The 22349-nt window shown below is 43.6% G+C and overlaps 1 protein-coding gene across 7 annotated transcripts in view; it reads right to left on the reverse strand.

The window, feature by feature from the left end:
• Window positions 1-17405, reverse strand: part of HELZ (helicase with zinc finger) — a 156792-nt gene extending 139387 nt beyond the window's left edge. For 2 of the 7 annotated variants that reach the window (XM_019938638.3, XM_019938631.3), the window contains exons 1-3: window positions 17366-17405; window positions 15993-16048; window positions 11986-12042 (exon numbers count right to left, since the gene is read on the reverse strand). The gene's annotated coding sequence lies outside the window, so the exon portion shown is untranslated. Of the gene's footprint in view, window positions 1-733; window positions 774-11731; window positions 11910-11985; window positions 12043-12396; window positions 12489-15992; window positions 16049-17365 lie in introns of those variants that run through there. The other 5 variants (XM_033846480.2, XM_019938635.3, XM_019938632.3 and 2 more) reach the window with 5 other exon arrangements.
• Window positions 17406-22349: the final 4944 nt, after the last annotated feature.

A 22349-nucleotide genomic window follows, 5' to 3' on the forward strand; every position in this document is an offset into this window, starting at 1 on the left:
ATCTACCCATCTTAGTATAATATAAAAAAGAAAAAAATTTATGCATTGGACTTTCTCAAAATTAAACCTTTTCGCTCTTTGAAAGACACTATTATGTTAGAAGGATAGGAAGCCAAGCTAAAGACTGAGAAAAAAACAACTGCAAATCACATACCTGAAAAAGGATTTGTATCCAAATATATAAAGAATTCTCAAAACTCAACAGTAAGAAAACAACCCAATTAAAAGCTAGGCAGGGCTTCCCTGGTGGCGCAGTGGTTGAGAGTCCGCCTGCCGATGCAGGGGACACGGGTTCGTGCCCCAGTCCGGGAAGATCCCACATGCTGCGGAGCGGCTGGGCCCGTGAGCCATGGCCGCTTGGCCTGCGTGTCCGGAGCCTGTGCTCCGCAACGGGAGAGGCCACAACAGTGAGAGGCCCGCGTACCGCAAAAAAAAAAAAAAAAAAAGCTAGGCAAAACATTTTAACGGGCACTCCACTAAGAGGATCTAATGATGGCAAATAAGCACACGAAAAGATGTCCAATGGCATTAGTCATCAGAGAAATGCAAATTAAAACCATGATAAGATATTACCACATACCTATTAGAATGGCTAAATTAAAATCACTGATAGTATCAGTGATGTGGAATAGGGGGAATTCTCATACACTGCTGCTAGTGGGAGAATATAAAGTGGTACAGACACTCTGGAAAAAGGGCTGACAGTTTCTTATAAAGTTAAAAATATACTCACTATATCACCCAGCAATCCCCTCTCCCCAGAGACAGCTACCCTAGAGACAGAGAAATGAAAACTATGTTTGCACAAAAGTCTGTACACAAATGTTTACAGCAGCTCTATACGTAACTGTTAAAAATTGGAAACAACCCTAATGTCCTTCAATGAGTGACAATGGAAAACTACTCAGTAATAAAAAGGAATAAACTTTCAATACATGCAATAACTTAGATGAATCTCAAAGACAGAGTAAAAGAACCCAGTCTCAAAAGCTTACATGTATGATTCCATTTATATGAAATTCTCAAAAAGACAAAACTATAGGAATGGAGAAAAGATCAGTGGTTGCAGAGGTTATAGGATGGGGACAGTTAACTATAAAAGGATAGCATTAGGGAATTCTGGAGAGTGATAATATTATTCTGTATTCTGATTGTAGTGATGGTTGCACAAACTACAAGTGTGAAATTAACAGAATAAAAGAAAAAAGTTAGTTTTAGTGTATGATAATTTTAAGAATAAAATTTTTAAATTATTTTTAAAATATGAATCCCAATATCACAACGGACACGGTTTTTAAAAACTGGAAAGAGGGGCTTCCCTGGTGGCGCAGCGGTTGAGAGTCCGCCTGCCGATGCAGGGCACACGGGTTCGTGCCCCGGTCCGGGAAGATCCCACATGCCGTGGAGCGGCTGGGCCCGTGAGTCATGGCCACTGGGCCTGCGCATCCGGAGCCTGTGCTCCACAACGGGAGAGGCCACAGCAGTGAGAGGCCCGCGTACACCAAAAAAAAAAAAAAAAAAAAAAAAAAAACTGGAAAGAGATAAAGAAGGATAAGTTTGTTAATAAAAGGAAAACCTGGGCTTCCCTGGTGGCGCAGTGGTTGAGAGTCTGCCTGCCGATGGGGGGAACACGGGTTCGAGACCTGGTCGGGGAGGATCCCACATACCACAGGGCAACTGGGCCCGTGAGCCACAACTACTGAGCCTGCGCGTCTGGAGCCCGCGCTCCGCAACAAGAGAGGCCGCGGCAGTGAGGGGCCCGCGCACCGCGATGAAGAGTGGTCCCCGCTCGCCGCAACGAGAGAAAGCCCTCGCGCAGAAACGAAGACCCAACACAGCCAAAAATAAATAAAAAATAAATAAAAATAAATAAATTTAAAAGGGAAATCTATACATTTCCCTTTCTGCAAATGCAGGTTTTCAAGGCAAGAGCAGAGCCTCAGAAAGAATGTCTGCAAACAGAACAATCACTAGTTCACTAGGTACAAAATGTAGGATACTTTTGAAGAATCCCATCACAGCTAGATAACTGGTCCAGGACCAAAAGTAAATACTGGAAGAAAAATGAAGTCAACAGTGTACCACCGAGGTGGCAGGCAGACTGGCCTGGACTAAGACATGTTCAGTAATAGATAATAAGGGAGGTGATTTGTAAGCACCATTCTCGTCCCACTGTGGACTTCCTTCTGCAACAGTGTAAGGATAACCGCCAGATCATCTTGAAATCAAGTCATGAAATATACTTTTATATTTTTAAAAATCAATTATTGTCCTAAATTAACTTTTCTTATTAATTTAGTCATGGGCCTCTTTTACTTCTAAAAAATTAAATCTTATTTGATTAGAGACAGACTTCAAAAAATAAAAATAAACTGTGACCAAATAGCAGGAACAAACAGTAGTAACTAAAATTTCTTCAATCTAAACTGAAGATGGTTTCTGTATCTCTGTCTTTTACATTTGTCTCCATTAGGGAAAAAAAATTATCTACCTCATAATTAACTTGGCTGGAATGAATCAGGCTGCATTTGTAAAGGTTGCAGAAGACCAATGAGCTGTGCCAAACATTACCACTACCACCTGAGCAGAAATTACATAAGTTTCTTTACATAACGAACAAAACAAAAATTTAAACAAAAGAAGAACTACTAGAAAAAAATTGGAGATTCATTTTTTTAAGTCAGTAATTTGCCTCATACATTATTATTTTCCCTGTGGAAACCCAATTATTATCCTGCAAACAAGACCACTTTAGAAAGTAAATGCATTGTGACAAAAGAAAGAAAAAGCAGATTGATACATTATTAAAATAACTCACATGCCATACCCTGGCAGAGCCGGCCCCCTTCTCCTCAATGGACAGCACAGCTGTGGGGAAGACACTGCAGCTAGCACAAGCATGTCACACTTCCTCAGGGAGGAAGCAAGTTACAGACCACTCTAGAGAGGGCGCCCATAAACTGACGGCCATGCTCATTACCCAACGTCCAGGCCACCCACAGGCTCACTGCAACCCAACTTTCCACCATTCCCACACAGGCCCCAGGGACCGTCAGGCCTCTGAGGCTCTGCCAATGCCCTTCCCTCTACCCAAATATCCTTTCCCTCCTCTCTCCGGACCTGAATCCTGCCCAGCTCTAAATGAACACTTCAAGGCCTATTTCCCTAAGAATGCCTCTCTCAAAACCAAAATTACTTCCTATAGAATGATCTGCCTCTTACCCATCCATTATCTTGGATTAAATACATCATGTAAGATGCCTTATCTGACGAACACAACTATTTTATAAATAGGAGTCATGTTTTATATCATCTATATCCCCATGACAACCATTCAGCTCACTAAAACCATTCAATAAATACTCTAATTGAATTTCCGAAAGAGTTGACCTAAAATAACCTAAATGCCAAGCATTCCAAGAACTGTCCTGAACCAAATTCACTTCTCATTCGAATGCCAATGTCATAGACAGGGATGTTGTACTGTCTTTAAATGCATTTGCCTTTATGCAAAACTAGAATCTCTGATGAATCTATGGGACACACATGTAAAATATTCTGCAAAGTAAAAAAGCTTTATTTATTGTACTGTGCTTAATATTCAGCCAGACCTGCATTTTTCTCTAAAACTTATAAAATTACTGAGTATGCAAGAAGCATTAGAAGAGAGACTAAGTCTATTGAGAAGAAAACTGGAAGCGAAGGTCATCAATCATTTTCTACTCTGAATAATCTCTTTCATAAAGAGGTAAATTCTCCTAAATTCCAGAATGAATGGAATTCAATACAGCAAAGTAAAATGCTTTAAATACATAAAATAAATATCTTGATGGACCTTCCACCATGTGTTTTAGTAACTTAAATTATTAAAAAAAAAAACCCTAAATTTAAGAAAAGTTATATCAAGAGCTAAAATTGAGATTTTTTCTTCCATCTATTACTTTGATTTTCCTGGCCCATTTTTGAGAATGGTCAGCATTCTGGATCAATAATTCCAAATTATTTCTTGAAGAGAGATTCCTCCCAAGTCATTTAACATGCTTACTAATCAATAAAGATATGAAAAAACAAAAAACCCATATTTATGAAGCAAGCAAATTATATTAAAAGACTGACTTTGAGAAAAGGTTGCTGCTTGCCAAGAAAATTTTATTATTATAAAACATTTTCTGTCATTTGTATTTCTTCATTTTCCCTTCCAGATTATCTGTGTAGCCTTGTAAACACATCATAATCCAAAGCAGTTGAGCTTTATAAATAAAATGTAAATCAACGCAAGAGAGCCAACTGCATAATTAACACAAAAGCGTACCGGGCTTCCCTGGTGGCGCAGTGGTTGAGAGTCCACCTGCCAATGCAGGGGACACGGGTTCGAGCCCCGGTCCAGGAAGATCCCACATGCCGCGGAGCAACTAAGCCCGTACGCCACAACTACTGAGCCTGCGCTCTAGAGCCCACGAGCCACAACTACTGAGGCTACACACTGCAACTACTGAAGCCCACGCACTCTAGGGCCTGTGTGCCACAACTACTGAGCCTGGGTGCTGCAATTACTGAAGCCCACGCACCTAGAGCCCGTGCTCCGCAACAAGAGAAGCCACCACAATGAGAAGTCCGCACACCACAACAAAGAGTAGCCCCCACATGCCACAACTAGAGAAGGCCCACGTGCAGCAACAAAGACCCAACACAGCCAAAAATAAACAATAATAAAAAATAAATAAATAAAGGTATCATCACATAAAAACAAATGAGGAAATAATTTTTTAAAAAAAGAATAACTGGTGGGGCAATGGTTAAGAATCCGCCTGCCAGTGCAGGGGACACGGGTTTGAGCCCTGGTCCGGGAAGATCCCGCATGCTGCAGAGCAACTAAGCCCGTGCGCCACAACTGCTGAAGCCCGCACGCCTAGAGCCTGTGCTCCGCAACAAGAGAAGCCACCACAGTGAGAAGTACACGCACCGCAATGAAGAGTAGCCCCTGCTTGCCGCAACTAGAGAAAGCCCGCACACAGCAACGAAGACCCAACGCAGCCAAAAATAAATAAATTAAATAAATAAATTTAAAAAAAAAAGAAACTAAAGAAATAAAATATATTTTGGGGAGAAATAGGAAAAATTATACATGGACTTGATATCTGATAGTATAACTATTAGTATTACTGAATTATCTTCTTAGGTGTGATAATGGTATTATGTTTATGAAGAAATATGTCCTCATTCTTAGGAGACACATGGTGAAGTATGAATGAAATGCCATCTAAGATGTCTGCCACTTACTTTCACCTGGCTCAGGAAAAAGAAAAATTCTAGCTATTTGACAGAGAAAGAGAGGCAAGGCAAATTGTGACATAACGCTAACAATTGGGTATTAATTATACTATTCTTACAACTTTGCTGTAGGCGTAAAGATTTTCATAATATAAATTAAACTAACAGTTTTCTTTAACTTAAAAAAGATTCAAAACCCAAACTAATCCAGAAGTTATAATCTTCTCGTAAATATATTTTATTTTATGCTGCTTAATTCATCTCCTCCAAATTAAAAAAAAAAAGATTGAAAAGGGGTGACTTATTTTACATAGTAAGGAATTATAGCTAACATCCAGGAGTAATATTTAGGTTTCCTTCAAATTGATATTGAATACAGTCTTTTTAATCATCTGAGCAGTTTATACTGATCTTGGGCTCATTAATTGCTAACTTACCTAGTTTTTTTAAATAAATATGTTTATTTGTGTGGGTTTTTTTTTTTTTTTTGCGGTACGCGGGCCTCTCACTGTTGTGGCCTCTCCCGTTGCGGAGCACAGGCTCCGGACGCACAGGCTCAGCGGCCATGGCTCACGGGCCCAGCCGCTCCGCGGCATGTGGGATCTTCCCGGACCAGGGCACGAACCCGAGCCCCCTGCATCGGCAGGCGGACCCCCAACCGCTGCGTCACCAGGGAAGTCCAATATGTTTATTTGAATACAATTACCTTATCCCTTAAAGAAGCCAGAAAGAAGATTAAATAACCCAGAAGACACAGTTGGAAACTGTAAAGAGGTATAAGAAATAGAGTCACTGGCAGAAGAGAAGAGCAGATCTCTTACAAAGCTGCATTCCATGTACCCTGCCTGGGTCAGACATAGTTCATCTTGAGCCAAAGATCCAGTAGACACCCATCTGCCCAAAATGCCTTTTTCCAACTGAGAAAGAAGTGAAAATGCTAAGACATATGAGAACATTTGTTGCTGTCCACAGCTAACTGAATTAGAAATCTTTCATACCATTTCTAGTCCTGAAATTCTATTATTCTACATAAAACACCTTTAAAAACAAGTATATATTATCATTTCACACCCATTAGGATGGCTACTATCAAAAAAATAGAAAATAACTGTTGGTGAGGGTGTGGAGAAATTGGAACCCTTTTACATTTCTGGTGGACATAAAATGGTGCTACTGCTATGGAATACAAATACGGGGATTCCTCAAAAACTTAAACACAGAATTACCATATGATCTAACAATTCCACTTCTGGGCATTTCCCAAAAGAACTGAAAGTAGGGACCTGAACAGATATGTATACACCCAAGTTCACAGCAACATAATTCACAACAGCCAAAAGGTGGAAGCAACCCGAGTGTCTATCAAAAAAATGGATGAATTTTTAAAAATATATTTACATACAATGGTATATTATTTAGCCTTAAAAAGGAAGAAAATGCTGCCACATGCTACAACATGGATGAACCTTGAAGACATGCTACGTGAAATAAGCCAGTCGCAAAAAGACAAACATTGTATCAGTGCACTTACATGAGGTACCTATGGTATGAACGGACCCTATTCAAATTCTTAGAAACAGAAAGTAGAATGATGTTTGCCAGGTGCTTGAGGGAGAGGGGAATGGAGGGTTAGTGTTTAATGAGTACCAAACTGCAATTTGGGAAGATGACAAAGTTCCGGAGATGGATGGTGGCGCTGGCTGTACAACAATGTGAATGCACTTAATGACACCGAATTGTATGCTAAAATGATTAAAATGGTAAATTTTATGTTACGTATATTTTAACAATATTAAAAAAAAACCCACAAGTATGCAAGCCGTAATACCCTCCTAACCCTCCTTAAAAGGAGTGAGACCCATGTCCTAATCCCGATGCAAACTTAAGGAATGCTCACTGCCCATTTCCCAATCTTCCCTGCCCATGAAGGAGAAACAAGAGCTGGCAGGGCAGCGCCAGAGCCAGGGGCGGGAAATTGGTCCTGATGTTCGTCCCAATGAATAAACTCAGAAAAGCCAAAACAGAGGGTAAGGCCCAAGGTGACTGACAGAGGCAGGCCAGGGAAGAGAAGGCAAAGGCAGAAGGAAGGAAATCCTTGAGAACATGGGCAGCTGGTGAGACTGGGAAGGGACACCACAGCTGTGCGCAAAAGGAGGAGCAGAGAACAGGGGAAATCAGAGAAGGGAACTGCCCCAAGGTAAGGAGAGAGCAGCAGGAGAAAAAGAAGAATTGTAAACAAGAAGGGCTTCATTCAAGAAGCCATTCTTCCCAAGTACCAGCAGGAAAATGACTTCCTTCCACTGAGGTGGCCATTTGTATCTAAAGAAACCAAGAAAGTTGGTGAAGCCTATAAAAAGTTAGGAAGAAAAATACTTGTCTATGTAAGAATATTAATATACCCCCATCCACAGAGAACTGTGTACTGCCATTTTTTTCATTTGTTTTTGTCTTTTTTCTCCCACAAGAAGAGAACACTTACTTGTTTAGGGATAATTTCAATCAGGGCCTACCTTTTTTATTTGTATCAAACACTAGTACGCCATGAATGAGCTGAAGCGTTCTAATGGCACAGGGGTAAGAGTATAGGCTTGAAGCCAGCTCTGCCTCAGTATGAATCCTGGCATTGTGACCTGAGGCAATCTGCTTAAACATTTGCTTTGATTTCCAAATCTGCAAAATGGGAATAATAACAGTGCTACACTTCAAGGCATTGCTGCAAGAATTAAATAGGGTAAAATATGAAAGCACTTAGAACAGTGTCTGGCCCACACTAATCACTATTAAGGTGTTAGCTTCCTATTATACTCCAGACCTAGAACATGAGCTCCAGGAGAGCTGAGATTTTGTCTGTTTTGTTCCCTGTTGAAGCCTCAGGTACCTCACATAATTCTTTGCTGAATAATAAAAATGTACTGAATGCCAGCAACACAGAAGCCCAAAGGAACAGCATCACCTTTCTGTTATTACCAACAACTAAAACCTGCGTCACTTCAGGCTCACAGTTCACAGAGGGTTTTCTACACCTTATCTCAGGTGATTCTGTGACGCTGCCATTATTACCTCCGTCTCACAGACAAACGAAGGCTCAGAAGACGTAAGTGATTTGCCCAGGAATTCTGGCAATTAATACTACTTCTGTTCACTCTAGACCCCCACCCAGAAAGCTCAGAACATACCCTACTGAACTGTTCAATTCTCCTTAACTACAGATACCCAGAGTTCAGGTTCACCAAAACACTCTATCCGATTTACTTCAATATAACTGATGGAGAGGGAGGAAACAGATGAAACAGCATTAGTAACTATTAAAGTTGAACAACGGGTACAGTGGGACTGATTATACCCTTTCCACTTCTATACATCTGGAATTTTCCATAATAAAAAAAATGTAATTAAGAAATAAACTCTTCACTCCCAACATAAGCTCTGCCACTTCCAGCTTCCTATTGAGCACACCTGGGTGCGAGGAAAACCCCGCAGAGAAGATTCTCAGTCTGAGGCAGTGAAGAGAGTGCTGGACTGGGAATCAGGCAGCTGCAGTCTACACTCTGCTTTATCTAACTGTGAGACCTCACTGGTCCCTCTAGTTCCTCTGGGCCCTGAACTTCCTCATCTGTTCCTTCCAGGGTTAAGATTCTGATTTCACCTTTCTACTAGTTCCTTAAACTCACAAAACCAAACTCGTCTTTTCTCTATCCTAAACCCCTAAGGCCTGTTCTTCCTCCTGACTTCTGTATTCCTGCTGCCCCATTCTGCCAGCCATCCAACCATAAAAACCTCAGCATCATCTCTGACTTGAGACATAGAACTGACTGTTCGCTTCCCCTCCTACCTAATCAGTCACCACATCTCTCTGTTCAACCTCCAAAATACCTCTTGACTCCACCACCTCCTTTCATCCCCAAGTACACCAACTCAGGCACTCATCATCCCTCACCTGGAGTAATACCAGGAACCCAACTGAAAACGCTGTCTCTAGTTTCTCCTCACTGACAATCCATCATATTCATTCTCCAAAACCCAGTCATGACCTCTCAACAGCCGCACTGTCCGCTACGTTCCTTCATGTAACCCAGGGTCCGGGTAATTTGGATATGCAGTTTCCGGACAGCCACCTCATTTCCGACACCACCCCTCAGCCTTTGCTCAAGCTACCCTTCCCTCCAGAATGCCCCCTTCTTGCCATGGCGCCTCAATTTCACAGTGGTGCAATTTAAATGCCACCTCCTCAGTTGAAGTGTTAGCTTATATCCCCAAGGGGGCAGTATCACTCCCTCCACTGAACCCCTAAGCACCTTGTCTGAACCCCTCTTACAGCACCCTTCAAATTCCTATTAGTCCTTTCTTGTTTTGGTGCCCCTACTCTCTCTACTAGATGATTCGTTCCTTGTCAGAGGAAATGATGTTTTATTCATCTTTGTATCCTTCAGAACAGAGCTTCTCAAAGTGCCGTGGCACTGCGGTATGCCGTGAATGAGCTAAAGACGTTCTAGTCAGTGATCCCCTCAGCCCTCCACAAAGCGACTTCAGAGCCAAAGTCCCAACAAGTCAAGCCTCTAGCAGCCTCAAGCAGCCTCCTCCTTCAACCAAGTATATGCCATGATGACTTGAGAAGCACTAAGAGGACGCAACACGTGGTACACACGGATGCGTACTAAACATTTGCCGAACTGAATCTTGGAATAACTCACCTGTTCCCCTTCAACCACTATTCTCAAGAAAATTTACCATCTAGACTAGACTCTCTCTGAACATTCTCACTGAACATGTTCTGATCATCTTTTTAATAAGCACCTGTTTATTAGCTGGTTATACGTGCCTTACCATCCAAAGCCCACATCGATAGTTTACTGATTAAAATAGCAAAGGATATGAACAAACAATTCACCATGAAGAGACTCAAAGAGAAAAATTCAACGTTATAGAACAAAGAAGTACAAATGCCACTTTACACTATTAAATAAGCAAAAACTTTTAAGGAAAAAATGTATTTATATCCAGTTGTGGTGAAACAGGTTCGTCTGTATATCTGTTAGTGGTACAAACTGGTATAACATTCTTAAAAAACAGTATGGCGATATATATCAAAAGCCATAAAAACATTCATACCATTTAACACAATAATGCATTCAGAAATTTATCCTAGAGATATAATGAGCCAGAAAAAAATACAATATCTACAATAACATAGATTCAAGTATTAACTGAAAACCAGCCAGCAACATAAACGTCTAACATAAAAAGATTGAAGTAAATTACTGACGGCATGACTTGATGAAATATTTTGCAGTCTCTCAAAGTGTAATCATGTCAATTAAAATTGTGACAACTATAACATGGAAATGTTTCATAATCTAATAAATAAGAAAAATTCAAATTATATGCATCATAATTAAAAATGAGTACAATAATATATATGTGTGTGTGTGTGTGTGTGTGTGTGTGTGTGTGTATATAGATATAGATATATATCTATACATATATATTTTTTTAACAGAATGCCAAAAAGAAAATCAACTGTTTTAGGGGTAGTAACCCAAATACTTAACAATTTACTTAATAACAATTCTTAAATTATTTTGTAATTTAAGAGAGAAAGTTCTACCATACTGAGGAAACTAGGGGTCCCAGGATGCAAACTCGATATACTCTCAGGAAGAGGACCACACCTCTCTTTTACTGCTCACTTTGGCCTTAACTGAGAACGCTCATGCACTTCTTATCACAATGCCTATGACAACCCAGACCCCAGCTTTCCAAGGACCAAGAAACCAGCTCAACTAGTCTTCTGATCACCCCCATGAACCTGCGGGGGATGAATGTGCAAACTACCCTAACTCAAGAAACAACAATGTTTTACTTTAGCAATCAATAAGTAGCCAAGCCTAAGTTTAATTATAAACCCTAAAAGTATATAGCATTGTCTCATTAAAGTCTCTGGGACTAGTATTAAAAATGTATCAAAAAATAATTTTAGCACTGATGCCCCACAAGGACAATATTAAAACAGTCTTCTGTTTTTCTGTAGTATTACCGTTTTCTTAGTTTAATACTGAATGGCCAAGATACTATAATGGACCAAGAAGATTACTAACTGTGAAATAATAAATACTCAAGACTAAAATGTTATTCTTAGGGCATTTCAGCAAAAAACAAATAATTTGAAGGACTAATACAACCATTAGGAAAAAAGTTTAACCTTTTGTTTCCTTTGATATGTTCTTGGCATCTAGATCCTCAAAAATGCAGATATATACAGTCATTCATGACAATACACACATAGTAGATAACAGGAAAAACAAACAATTTAATACTTAACCCGTTCATCAGAGCACTGGGTGATCAACACTCAAGAATGCTGACACAAAAACTGAAGGACCTCTGAAGATCCAATCATATGCAGATAGGTTGAATCCCTGTGCAGTTACTCATTCAAAACAGAAGTGGAAGATTAACCTACCCGCACTTCTCCTCAAACAAACTGACAAAGCGTCAGGCAGTCTGTTTGGAGTAGGTTCACCATCATCCAGTCTGCTCCAGAAGTAGCCAATTCAGTCAGGTCACCACTGCTGCACCAGTGCCCTACTTCCTCCACCTTGTCCCACCTCATCTTGCTGACCAGACACCCTCCTCTAGATTAAGTCTCTTTTGTCTTTTCCTCAGGCATTATCAAGTTCTTGCTTTGTAAATAAGGCTCTCCCAGACCTTACTCACCTGCAGTTCACTGCACTGGGTATCACCCAAATAGCCCATCAGAGCTCTTTATAATTTCTGAAAGAGAGAGAAGGAACCTTTTAATACATACTAGAAAACACCACTGCTGATGTATCAGTTCTGAAGCATTTGTATCCAGTGGTCACAGCATATGGTCCTTTGGTCCACAGTACTTCAATAAAATGTAGCATAACCAGCCAGGACCAAGAGTCCTGAGATAAGGGTCCAGAGATAAAAGTTTGGTTTAATGTTGCTACTAATCAGCTGTGTGACCTTGGGCAAGTCACTTGACTTCTCCAGGCCTCAATTTCCTCATCTGGAAAATAAGACAGACTAGATAGAAGCAGCAGAGCATACTGCAATGGAAAGAGAACGCCCTTTCCAAGGCACAACGCCAGCACCACTACTTACTAGTCTTGCGACGTTACGTTCGTTAATTCACATTTAACCTAAATTTCCTCTGCAAAGCAGAAATAACAGCTATCTTGGAGTTGTTCTGAAAACTAAAGGAAAGATAATGAGTTATAACAAGCCTATAGTAAGTATACTGTGCATCTCATCATAAAATTCCACAGATGATAATTACCAACATTACTCCCAGCCCTAAGGTTATGTGAATTCAATTTCCAATTATTTATTTCCTTACAAGATCAACAAATCAAAACTTTACCAACCTGACAATGCAATTAACTGTTTGAGTGTTTCACTAACAATTCAATGACAGTTATCTTAAACTAATGGAAGTTTAAGATTATCAATATTAATTAACATTACAGGAAATAAGGGCGGAATCCCTGCCTGACATCTAAACGGGTACAGTGGCCATGCCTTCCCTGACTTCTCCCTCTGCTTTCACTACTGCCCGGGCACCTAGGCAAGAGAGGTCTTCCAAACACCACGTAACACCAACTGCTTTCTACGGTCAGATTAGGGGGACACGGCTAAAGATGGAGGAAGGAGAGCAGAGGCTTTTTATCTTTTTTCCTACATACACTTAGCACTGCTCCGATCTGTTTACCATAGCATGCATCAGTTTTACATAAAAATAATAATTTTTTTAACTATATTAGTTACACATATTGCCTACTGAAAGGAAGCTCGCCTCACAGGAATATTTTCACCACAAGGAGAATATCGACAGAAGAAAGCAAAAAGGCAAATTCAGATGTTCCGAGAACACCTAAAATACGGCACAGAAATAACAAAAATCACAAACATTCACACGTCACAATGGTTTACTCAAAAAAATTTGCCGTGCATTCTTTGAAGAACCTAATGATGAATCAGAGTTTTGGAGAGTCAAAACAAGTTGAACACACAAATTCTGGCTTTACCATACAACTTCCTGCCCCTGGAGAAACTGACCCAGTACAATTTACACCAGGAAACAAGTTGGTATGACTCTTCAGTAGTACGCTGAAAAACTTTCAATTTGCTTTATACAATTGGTAGCTTTTAAAATAAGGATATATACATATATAAATATACATGTACACATATATATACATATAAATTAAAAATCTTCATGTTATATCTACTATTTATTTTTGAAAGAGGAATATTAACTCTATTAAATTCAGTGTAGCTCAAAAGGATAATCTCAGCCACCGGTGAAGGGACAGACCACTAAGTTTTACGCTGCTCCTAGCCAATGCTACCGAAGCCATCCCGACTACACCCAGCAATTTAAATGAACTACAAGCTGCTGTGGCCACACTCTCCACACATATCATACTTCTCTCCTAGAAAACAATTCAAACTATTACTTAGAAATCAAATTATATTTGCGTGTATACTTATCCAAGTTTATGGAAATAAACAGCCATAACAATTTGTTTATAATTTTTTAAGTAGCTCCTCCCCATCTCTTGTTTACCGACAAGTTGATAAACTTGGCCCCAAATCTACTATGCATTTAAAACAACAGGCAAAGGACCTTACTTCTTGTGCTGGGCCTGCATTTAGAATCTTAAATATAATTTGATAATTATATTATAGACTATAGATAATTATAGACTAATTTGCATTTAATATCAATACCATGCCTACTTCTTCAACAGAGAACAAAAATGCATGTGTAAGATCTGGTCTACTTATTTGTAGGTCCCTCTGCAATATTCTTAGCCTTTCATGAATATGCTCTATATTTTTAAACTACACAAGGCCTTTGCAAGTAGGAATGATTTCCCCTGTTATTTTGGCATCACTCCCTTCTCCAGTAAAACACTGGACTGTCCATAAATGTATACAGACTTTAAAACAATGTAGATTGAATACTTATGGTATTAGAAATGAAACTTCTTGCTAACAACTGCAAAAATCAAGCACACCAGCTGATAGAGGCACTTACTGACTCCCCAAAACTCCCGCCTTACCTAAAAATAGTGTCCCAGCTTCCCAGCCAAAAGGACAGACTAAAAAAGCTGTGTCTTCATTCAGCTCAAAGACACAGACCCCCGCTTCACCACAAACTTCAATACTATGGCATTTCCCATTTTAGAATGCTTCGTGTGACAACCTGTTCGGTGGCCAACCACCAACTTCACTTCGAAGTGAATACTAACACTTCACATGGTCTACATGTGTGAAAATTGTGGAAAATGTCTTGACACAGCTCAGGCCAAACAACACTAGCCACACAAGATTACCTATTTCTAAATATTCCCTTTTGGATTATAAACAAACATCTCCATAGACCCAAAAGTAGATCATTGGTTCTTTCCACAAAGTAATATGTATTAAAAAAAAAAGATAAAAGGTACAGTTTGGGAGGTCTAAGGCATGAATATGCCTCCATCTGTAAGCTGAAAATAAATAAATTTTAAAATTCATATTTGCTCTGCTAAGAATAAAAATAAATGTAATACACACAAGCACTTCTGAGTTTCAAACACAAGCAAATGTGGTGTGTGCACTTACAAAAAGATCTTGGTTTATGTCCACCTTCCTCTCCCAAGTTTTTTTTTTAAGGCAAAAATGTCAATTGTATGCCTCAATCTGGAATAAAATAAAGCACAGCTTACTCTTCTTAAACAGATGTGTGATAGAGATGAAAACTTTGTGAGTGGACTTCAAAATTCAAAGGCTACCCAGATGTGTTAAAGGAAAAAAAAAAAAACGCTGCAGTAACCAATCTACCATAACAACTTACATTTTCTCAATAAACCATAGTAAAATATTTTACAAACACACTCACACACACTGTAGTATAGTACATCTACGATGACTAAAATAAAAAATAAATAAAAAGATATATTTTTAAAGTTGAGAAAATTGCTTGTGAAGAATGTAAAATTAGCAAACCACTCTCCTTCTCACCAGTACAGAATACTGACTGTTCATTGACACTATATTAATAATGTTCTATAAATCCAAAGCCTTATAAGTTAGATTAAAAAAAGCAACACTCTGAATTCACACACTACATGTGACCAGAAGATAATGACAAGCCAGTCTCATCCCTAATAACCTATAACCAAAATGCAACACTATCATTTTTATTTCCAAATAATTATGAGAGAGACAAGCACTGTTCCATTTTTCAGAAAATAAAAGCAGGATGTGCCTGAAATAACGCTTTCCAATGGAAAGGGTGTACTTTACACGAGTCCCACAAACTGCAGACATACAAAATCCACATACACAATCACTAACACTCAATGCAGACTAAGTGATGGACACCAAAGCACAGATAAAATTAAGACATTCAATTAAAGTTACACAAGGGAATTTAAATAGGCAAACTATAATTACCCCTGGTGAAGATACTAATCAAGGATGGCTGCAAATAACACTTGGCTCTGGATAAGCTCCAGTAGCTGAAAAGTTTGGTATACTTGACACAGTTGTCCTTTCCAAATCTAGCCCTGCCTCTACTCCCATTTGACTGAGTGAGTGATTTGGAAATAAAGATGGCCCCATCAAATTACTTAGTTTCAGTCTCACCCTCATGACTTGATTAAAATAAAGAAGGAAAAAAGGTAAATCATTTTTAACTGCAGTCTCACCTTACACATCTCACCAGCACTGTAGTTCTTTAGTGATCAATTACTTCATCCAATTCCTGAGATAAACAGAAAAGTATAATGTGTCTATACAACACCAGTAAGAGACATGATCAGTAGCAAACATTCTATCAGCCTGAAGTGAAAGGGCATATAAATTTCAAATGGAAAAAGTTACCAAAATGGTATACAGTATGCAGCTTTGTAAATGAGTCTGTTTGCTTTACTTTAAAACAAAAACATTTCCTCTCTGTGTGATGAAAGAATAATTATAAACTGCTCTTAAAATCCAAACATAAAAATGTCATATCTGACTGACCTTACTTTCAAAACATGAAATGAAAAAAAAGGAGAAAAAAGAAGAGATGAAGGAGAAGAAATCCATTCATAAGAGTTTAAGAGAGGGCAAAATTAACAACTAGCCAGGACGACGCCTTCCTCCCCCTCCCCCCGCCCGACTCCAGGAATCCACTGTCTCTGGAGTTCCACATCTATTAACGATTTGCCTGAAAAGTGTAAGTGGTGAGGGTGAAGGAGCAACAATTTTGAGTTTCAAACAAAACCTGAGGGTCTCAATCCAAGAAGAATCCTAAGACCCTGACTTCCAACCCTGGCTGGAGGATCCTCAGCAAAGGGGAGGGTGCAGAAGCCTCAAATAATTTGGGGGGAGAGCAATCAAAGTTCCTTAGATAAAACTGCGGTCCCTTAGCTCAAGAAAAGGGAAGTCTTGAAGGAATCTCCAGGAAAGAATCCTCTGTTTTTATTTTTGTTGATGTGCTTGTGGGCCAATGAGAATTTCCGAGGAGGGGGCGGAGAAAGGGGGTAAAGAAAGTAAAGCTCAGGCAACAGCCCTTGGCGGGGGAGGGAGGGGTGCACCCCTGACCCACTTTTCCCCGCGCCCACCCTCCGGCCCCCGCCCCACCCCGCGTGGAAGTCCGAGCCCAGAGGGGGCAATCGAGCGGGGCGTGGGAGGCCTGCACGCTCCCCACCCCCAGCCGCGACCCGGAGGAGGCGAGCGTGCAAGGCGGCTCGACTCCCCCTCCCGGAGTGCCGTGGGCTGGACAAACCTCCCTCAGGCTCGCGGCCGGGGTCTGCGAGGCCCCCTCCACGGCCTGGGCCGAGGGCTCCGCGGCCCCCAGCGGAGGGGAAGGGGGCCAGGGAGGGGAAGAAGCTGTAAACAGCCCCAGCGTCCGGGCCTCGCCTCGAAGAGCCCCGCTTCCCAGGCCCCGCCGCGGGCCGTCTGGGCCCCAGGCCCGCCCCGGGGCCGCCCTTCCCGGGACTCGGAGGACCAGAGGGGAGTCCGGTCCCCTCTCCGGAGGGCTCCGGCAGCTCGCGGAGCGGTCCCAGCAGCAGAGAAGGGGGAAGTCAGGACTTACCTGTCATTACTTTCTACGCCATCTTGGATCCACTTGTCAACGTCCCCACAAAGCATTATGGGTAAGAAAGAGCCTTTAAAGTGACTCCCCCCCTCCCTCGGCCTCGGACTCCCGCCTCCCGCCGCCGGCGCCGCCCCTCGGGCCGCACCTCCCGCCCGGAAAGTTGCCCCGGGTGGCTGGGAGGCCCAGGGGCCCGCAGCCCGGCCCTCCTCCCTCCCCCGTACTGTTTGCCTTTAAAATTCCCCCCCCTCCATGTTTAAAAACGTGGCTTTGGGTCTTTCCCGTCGCTCCTGCCCCGGCCTCCCTTCCCCCCACCCTTCGCCTCCACGCCGGTTCCTTGTACCCCGCCGCCCTCCTGTCCTGGCAGACACCCCACGTCTGCATTTAATCAGCCCGAGGTTTCCCTGCTGCTGGCAGCAAAGAGCTGCTCATTGATTTATTTATGCGTCTGTTATTGCTCTAGATCTTCGGTGCCCGGAGGCGGGCTTCTGCTTCCCGCCCCCGGGCAGCCGGGGGTCGCCCTCGGGGCCCCGGAGCCCGGCAGCCCTGCAAACCAACCGGCGCTCTGACTGCCGCATCCGCGGATGTAAAGATGCCTCTGTCCTGCCAAACCGTTCTGGGGCCGTCGGGCTCCGGAACCTGGGCGGACACTGGGTCCCCGAGCCAACCGGCATCGCAGCGCGTTAGGGAGGGGGAGGGGAGTACTAAACGAAAAGCAACTTTTACCCCTGTTGACTCTCCCTTCCGCTGTCTCCTCCCCTCGGCCGGTAATGCGATCCGCGACCCTCTAGATGGGGACCCCACCCCTCCCCTAGGAATGTGGTTTTGGGCTCTGCCGAATCCACCCTTTTACAGTCCGGGCTGCTTGCGAACTGGGACTTCCCGAGGCAGGTAACTCGGGGGCGCAGATTGCGAGCTCTGGCCGGGGAGCAGAGGCGCGCCAGGGCTCGAGGGAGGGTCCGGGAGAGGGGCCGGGGCCGGAAGGAGGGTGCGCCCGCCGCAGTCCACCTGCCGGGTCCCAGCCGGGCGGCGAGCGCTGGCGGCCGGGCGAGCGAAGGACCGCGGGCAGCACTCCGGCCCAAGGCTGGTTGGGGGACGCTCAGGTCGCCTGGCTGCGACGGGGCGCGCTGGAAGTAGGGGCGCCGAGATGCTAGCCGGGGAACCAAGCGAGCGACCCCGCAGCCCACGCCCGTCGCCTGGGCCTCTGCTCCTGCCCGAGGGCTCGCTGCAGGGGAGCTGAGCCCTCTCGCGATACTCGCCGCCCGTTTTCGGTTGCGCGGGCGAGCAGAGCATCCGCCCGCGCCCTCGCGCGGTGGTCCCCTTGCCCCGGGGCCCGTTGGTCAGTCCGCCGCACTCTCACCTCCCATTGCCACTGGTCTCTGCTTTGCAGACTTTGGGGGCCTACTCTGGTTGCTTTTTTGTTTCCCCCAAGCAAATTTTGACCAAGAGGTGTCCAAGGGAAAATTCCTCCAGGACACCAAGACTTGCGAAATTGTATTCGGTATAAAATGCTGTTGAAAGGCTCTGAAATTAGAAGAATGCACAGGCATTAAAGCCCTCCTTCGGTGCACGGGGAGGGCCTGGGACCTTCGGGTCCACCCAAGGGTTTTATGCTCCTCCAGACCCTACGAGAAGCCTCTCTCGAGGAACCTGGACGGTTGCTGACAGAAGCCCTGCCCCCGGGGAGCTAAAAACTCCACCAGGCAATTGTCCCGGCCAAGTGAGAAGAGTGGGGTGTAGACTCATTAAGGGATTGGCCCGGGGTCAGCAGTGAGGGAGGGAGCGAGGTGGTGAGTCACTGCAGGCCTGCTGAGAACGCAGCGTGCCGGGAGGGCCCTCGCCTGAGTCACCAATTCTCTGAGCTCCGAGTGAGTTGGGAAACTGGAGCCCGGAGCCAAGTTCTTGGACAATCCAGGCCCCGCCGCCATGCGGGGCCGTGGGCTGGGGGCGGGGAGGCAGCGCTGCTCGCGACCCTCTGCCGCTGCCCGCTGGAAAATGAGCCGCCCCGCCCGTCTGGTGAAGGCTCCAAAGTCTCTTGTTTACGCGGTAGCCAGTTACTGTTTCCAGTCCCCCTTCTGCACCTAGTCAGCCACTCCTATGCACTGACTTATTGGTTGCTTTGTGTTTACCCGGCACCTTAATATGTGTGGTCTGAGTTTCCTGTAATTCAGCACTCAATAAGCTCACGGCAAGGACTGTACCTCGCCGACGTTTCTTTAGTAGGTGCTTTTCTTGGCCTTGCATAGGCCTGGACCCAGAGAAGAGCTTGATATATGTGATTGCCAGACCCACCCTTTCGTCCAATACAACGTGCATCCTGGCCCATCCTAGTGCAAGATGCCACCTGTGGCCTCAGCTAGAAAACCCTCCTAACTCCTTTCGCTGCCTCCACTCTGCCCCCTACTGTCTGCTCTCCATCTGACCAACCCAGTGAGGTCTGCGAAATGTCACGTGAGTCCTCTGCTTAAACCCACGGGAGGTGTCCTCGCCACACTTAGAATAAAATCAAATTCTTAACCATAGCCTACGAGGTCCTGTGTGAGGGGGCCCCTCGCCATGATCAGCACACTGGCCTTCAACAGTCCCCTGCAGCACTGCAAGCCTCCCTCCAGCCAGATCCTTGACCCCCAGATCTGATGGCCGTCATCCTTTTAGCACTCAGGTCTCAGCTCAGATGTCCCCTCCTGGAAGAGAATTTTCATGATCCCCTTCACCAAAGCAGGGCATTCTCTGTTCTTTTACCCTGGAGTAGGAATGTTCTTGTTTGTCTATCTGTTGATTGTTTATTATCTGCCCCGGCCCCCTTGGAGTATAAGCTCCGTAAGGGCACAGGCCTTGTCTAGCTTGTTCACTCAGGGCCCGGCACATATATAGGCATTCAGCAAAGAATTGTTGAATGAATGACCAAACCTTTATGAGAGCAAGGGGTGGTGGTGAAAGAGTGCAGAAGCATGGAGTGAGCAGCTGAGGGCCCTGCCCATCATCAGACCACTGGGATTGTACACAGCTAGAGGCAGGCAGGTAGGAGCAGAGTTGGGGGAAAACAGACCCCTTGGTCACCATTTAATGGTGCTCCATTCTGATTCTGATCTGATGAACCACAGCCCCAAATAATTCCCCACTCACACCCGCTTCCTTCCCTCACTTTTTTTCTCCCCATCCCCAGCAATGGCTACATCTTATTCTGCCCAGACCTAAGGCTCAGTCCTTGGGTCTCTCTTTTTCAACTACACTGCCTGCCCTTCTCTTTCGGTCTCAAGGCTTTGAATAGCGTCTTTACCCTGAGAAAGGACTCTGAACCTGTAGCTCAAGCCCAGCGCTTTCTCCTGAGCTTCAGACCCTAATCCAGCAGCTTCTTAGCGTCTCCATGTGAAACTCATATGGACGTCGCAAGCTCAACATGTCCAGAGGTGAGTTCTTGACTCCCCCGCCTCACAAACGTGCTCCACCATGGTGTTCCCTGGCTCCATCTCTTAATTGCTCAGGCCACAGTCACTCCTGTCTTTCTCTCAAACTCCATCTTCAATCCATCTACAAATCCTGATTTGCCTTCAAAATGTATCTAGCAACTGACATCTCTCATCACCTCCATTGTTGCCACTCTGGTCCCATGCACTTCTATCTCCTTCCCTTTGCCCCCATTCAGTGTATTCCCAACATAGCCACCACACTGGTCTCGATAAAGTGCAGATTGAATCCTAGCTCTCCTCTGCTCACGCCCATCTGATTTCTTCTCATCTCATTCAGAGGATGAAACTAGAGTCCCACACGATTTGCCTCTGATTTGTTTGACCTCATCTCCTGCCTCTCTCTGCTGGCTCTGTTTCAGCCATAATGGGCTCCTTTTTGAGTGTTTCCTCTTCCAGTACCACTGTCTCCCCTGTATTCACATGGCTCACTCCTCTGCTTCCTTCAAGCTTTGCTCAGCCCAGTGAGTCCATCTCTTGCCAGTCTACTTAAAATTTCAATACTCCCCCCTCCCAGACACTCTTATTTCTTTCCTGCATTTTTCTCATAGCATTTATCACCTCCTAAAGTAATAAATAATTTGTTATTCAGTTTCTTGTCTGTATCTTTCCATGTGAAGAATCCGTTTGCTATCACCAAAGACTTGTGTTTGTTACTGGGAACTACATTTCCCAGCCATGCCCTTGCCTTTGGGGCCATGTGACTAGTTCTTGCCAATAGACGTGAAGCAGAAGTGTGACTCTGAATGAGCAGGGCAGATCTGCATGACCAAAACTACATGCAAGGACTCTCAGCTGAGCAGACAACAGACCTTATTATGTTAACCTGCTGAGAAGTTGTGATCTGTTTGTTATAGCATTTAGCACCTCAATCACTGTACCTTGGGTACAGTGGCCCACTAGAACAGAAGCTCGGTAAGGGCAAGGGCTTGTGTAGGTTTTGTTCATTTGTTTATCCTCAGTGCCCAGAACAGAGCTTGGCATATAGTGGGTACCTAATAAATATTTGTTGAGTGAATGAATTAATTTCCTTTTCCATGACCAGTCATGAAAATAAGTGAATGGTTGGCAAGGAAAGGACAATGTGAAAGGAATTTTTTGTTTGTTTGCTTGTTAAACGAGTAGTAACTCTGGATTTCTACAGAAGTACTGGCTACAGGTCTTGGTAAAGCTAAATGGAGCTTCCTTTAATTCTGTTCTCCCCGCTTCATCTTTCTCTTTTCTTCTTCCCACTTTTCTGCCTTCTCCATCTCTATCCCTCTAGGTCCTCCTTCTCTCTCCCCTTCTTCTTCCACTCCTTTTTCTTCCATGGATTTTCTTCTCTTTTTATTCCCACTTAATCTAAAAAAAAAAAAAAAATTCACTGCCTGTTAATTTGAGCTACTGCGAGTACTCAGGATATCTACTCCAGGTTACTTAAAATATAGACGTGGGAAATAACGTGGGTTAAAAAATAAAGAAATATTAAATCCGTGGACTCCTACTCTCCTTCTACCTTTAAGGCCCACTTCATTTCT

Source organism: Tursiops truncatus, chromosome 20 (assembly GCF_011762595.2).
Source record: "Tursiops truncatus isolate mTurTru1 chromosome 20, mTurTru1.mat.Y, whole genome shotgun sequence".
Classification (NCBI taxonomy): Eukaryota; Metazoa; Chordata; class Mammalia; order Artiodactyla; family Delphinidae; genus Tursiops; species Tursiops truncatus.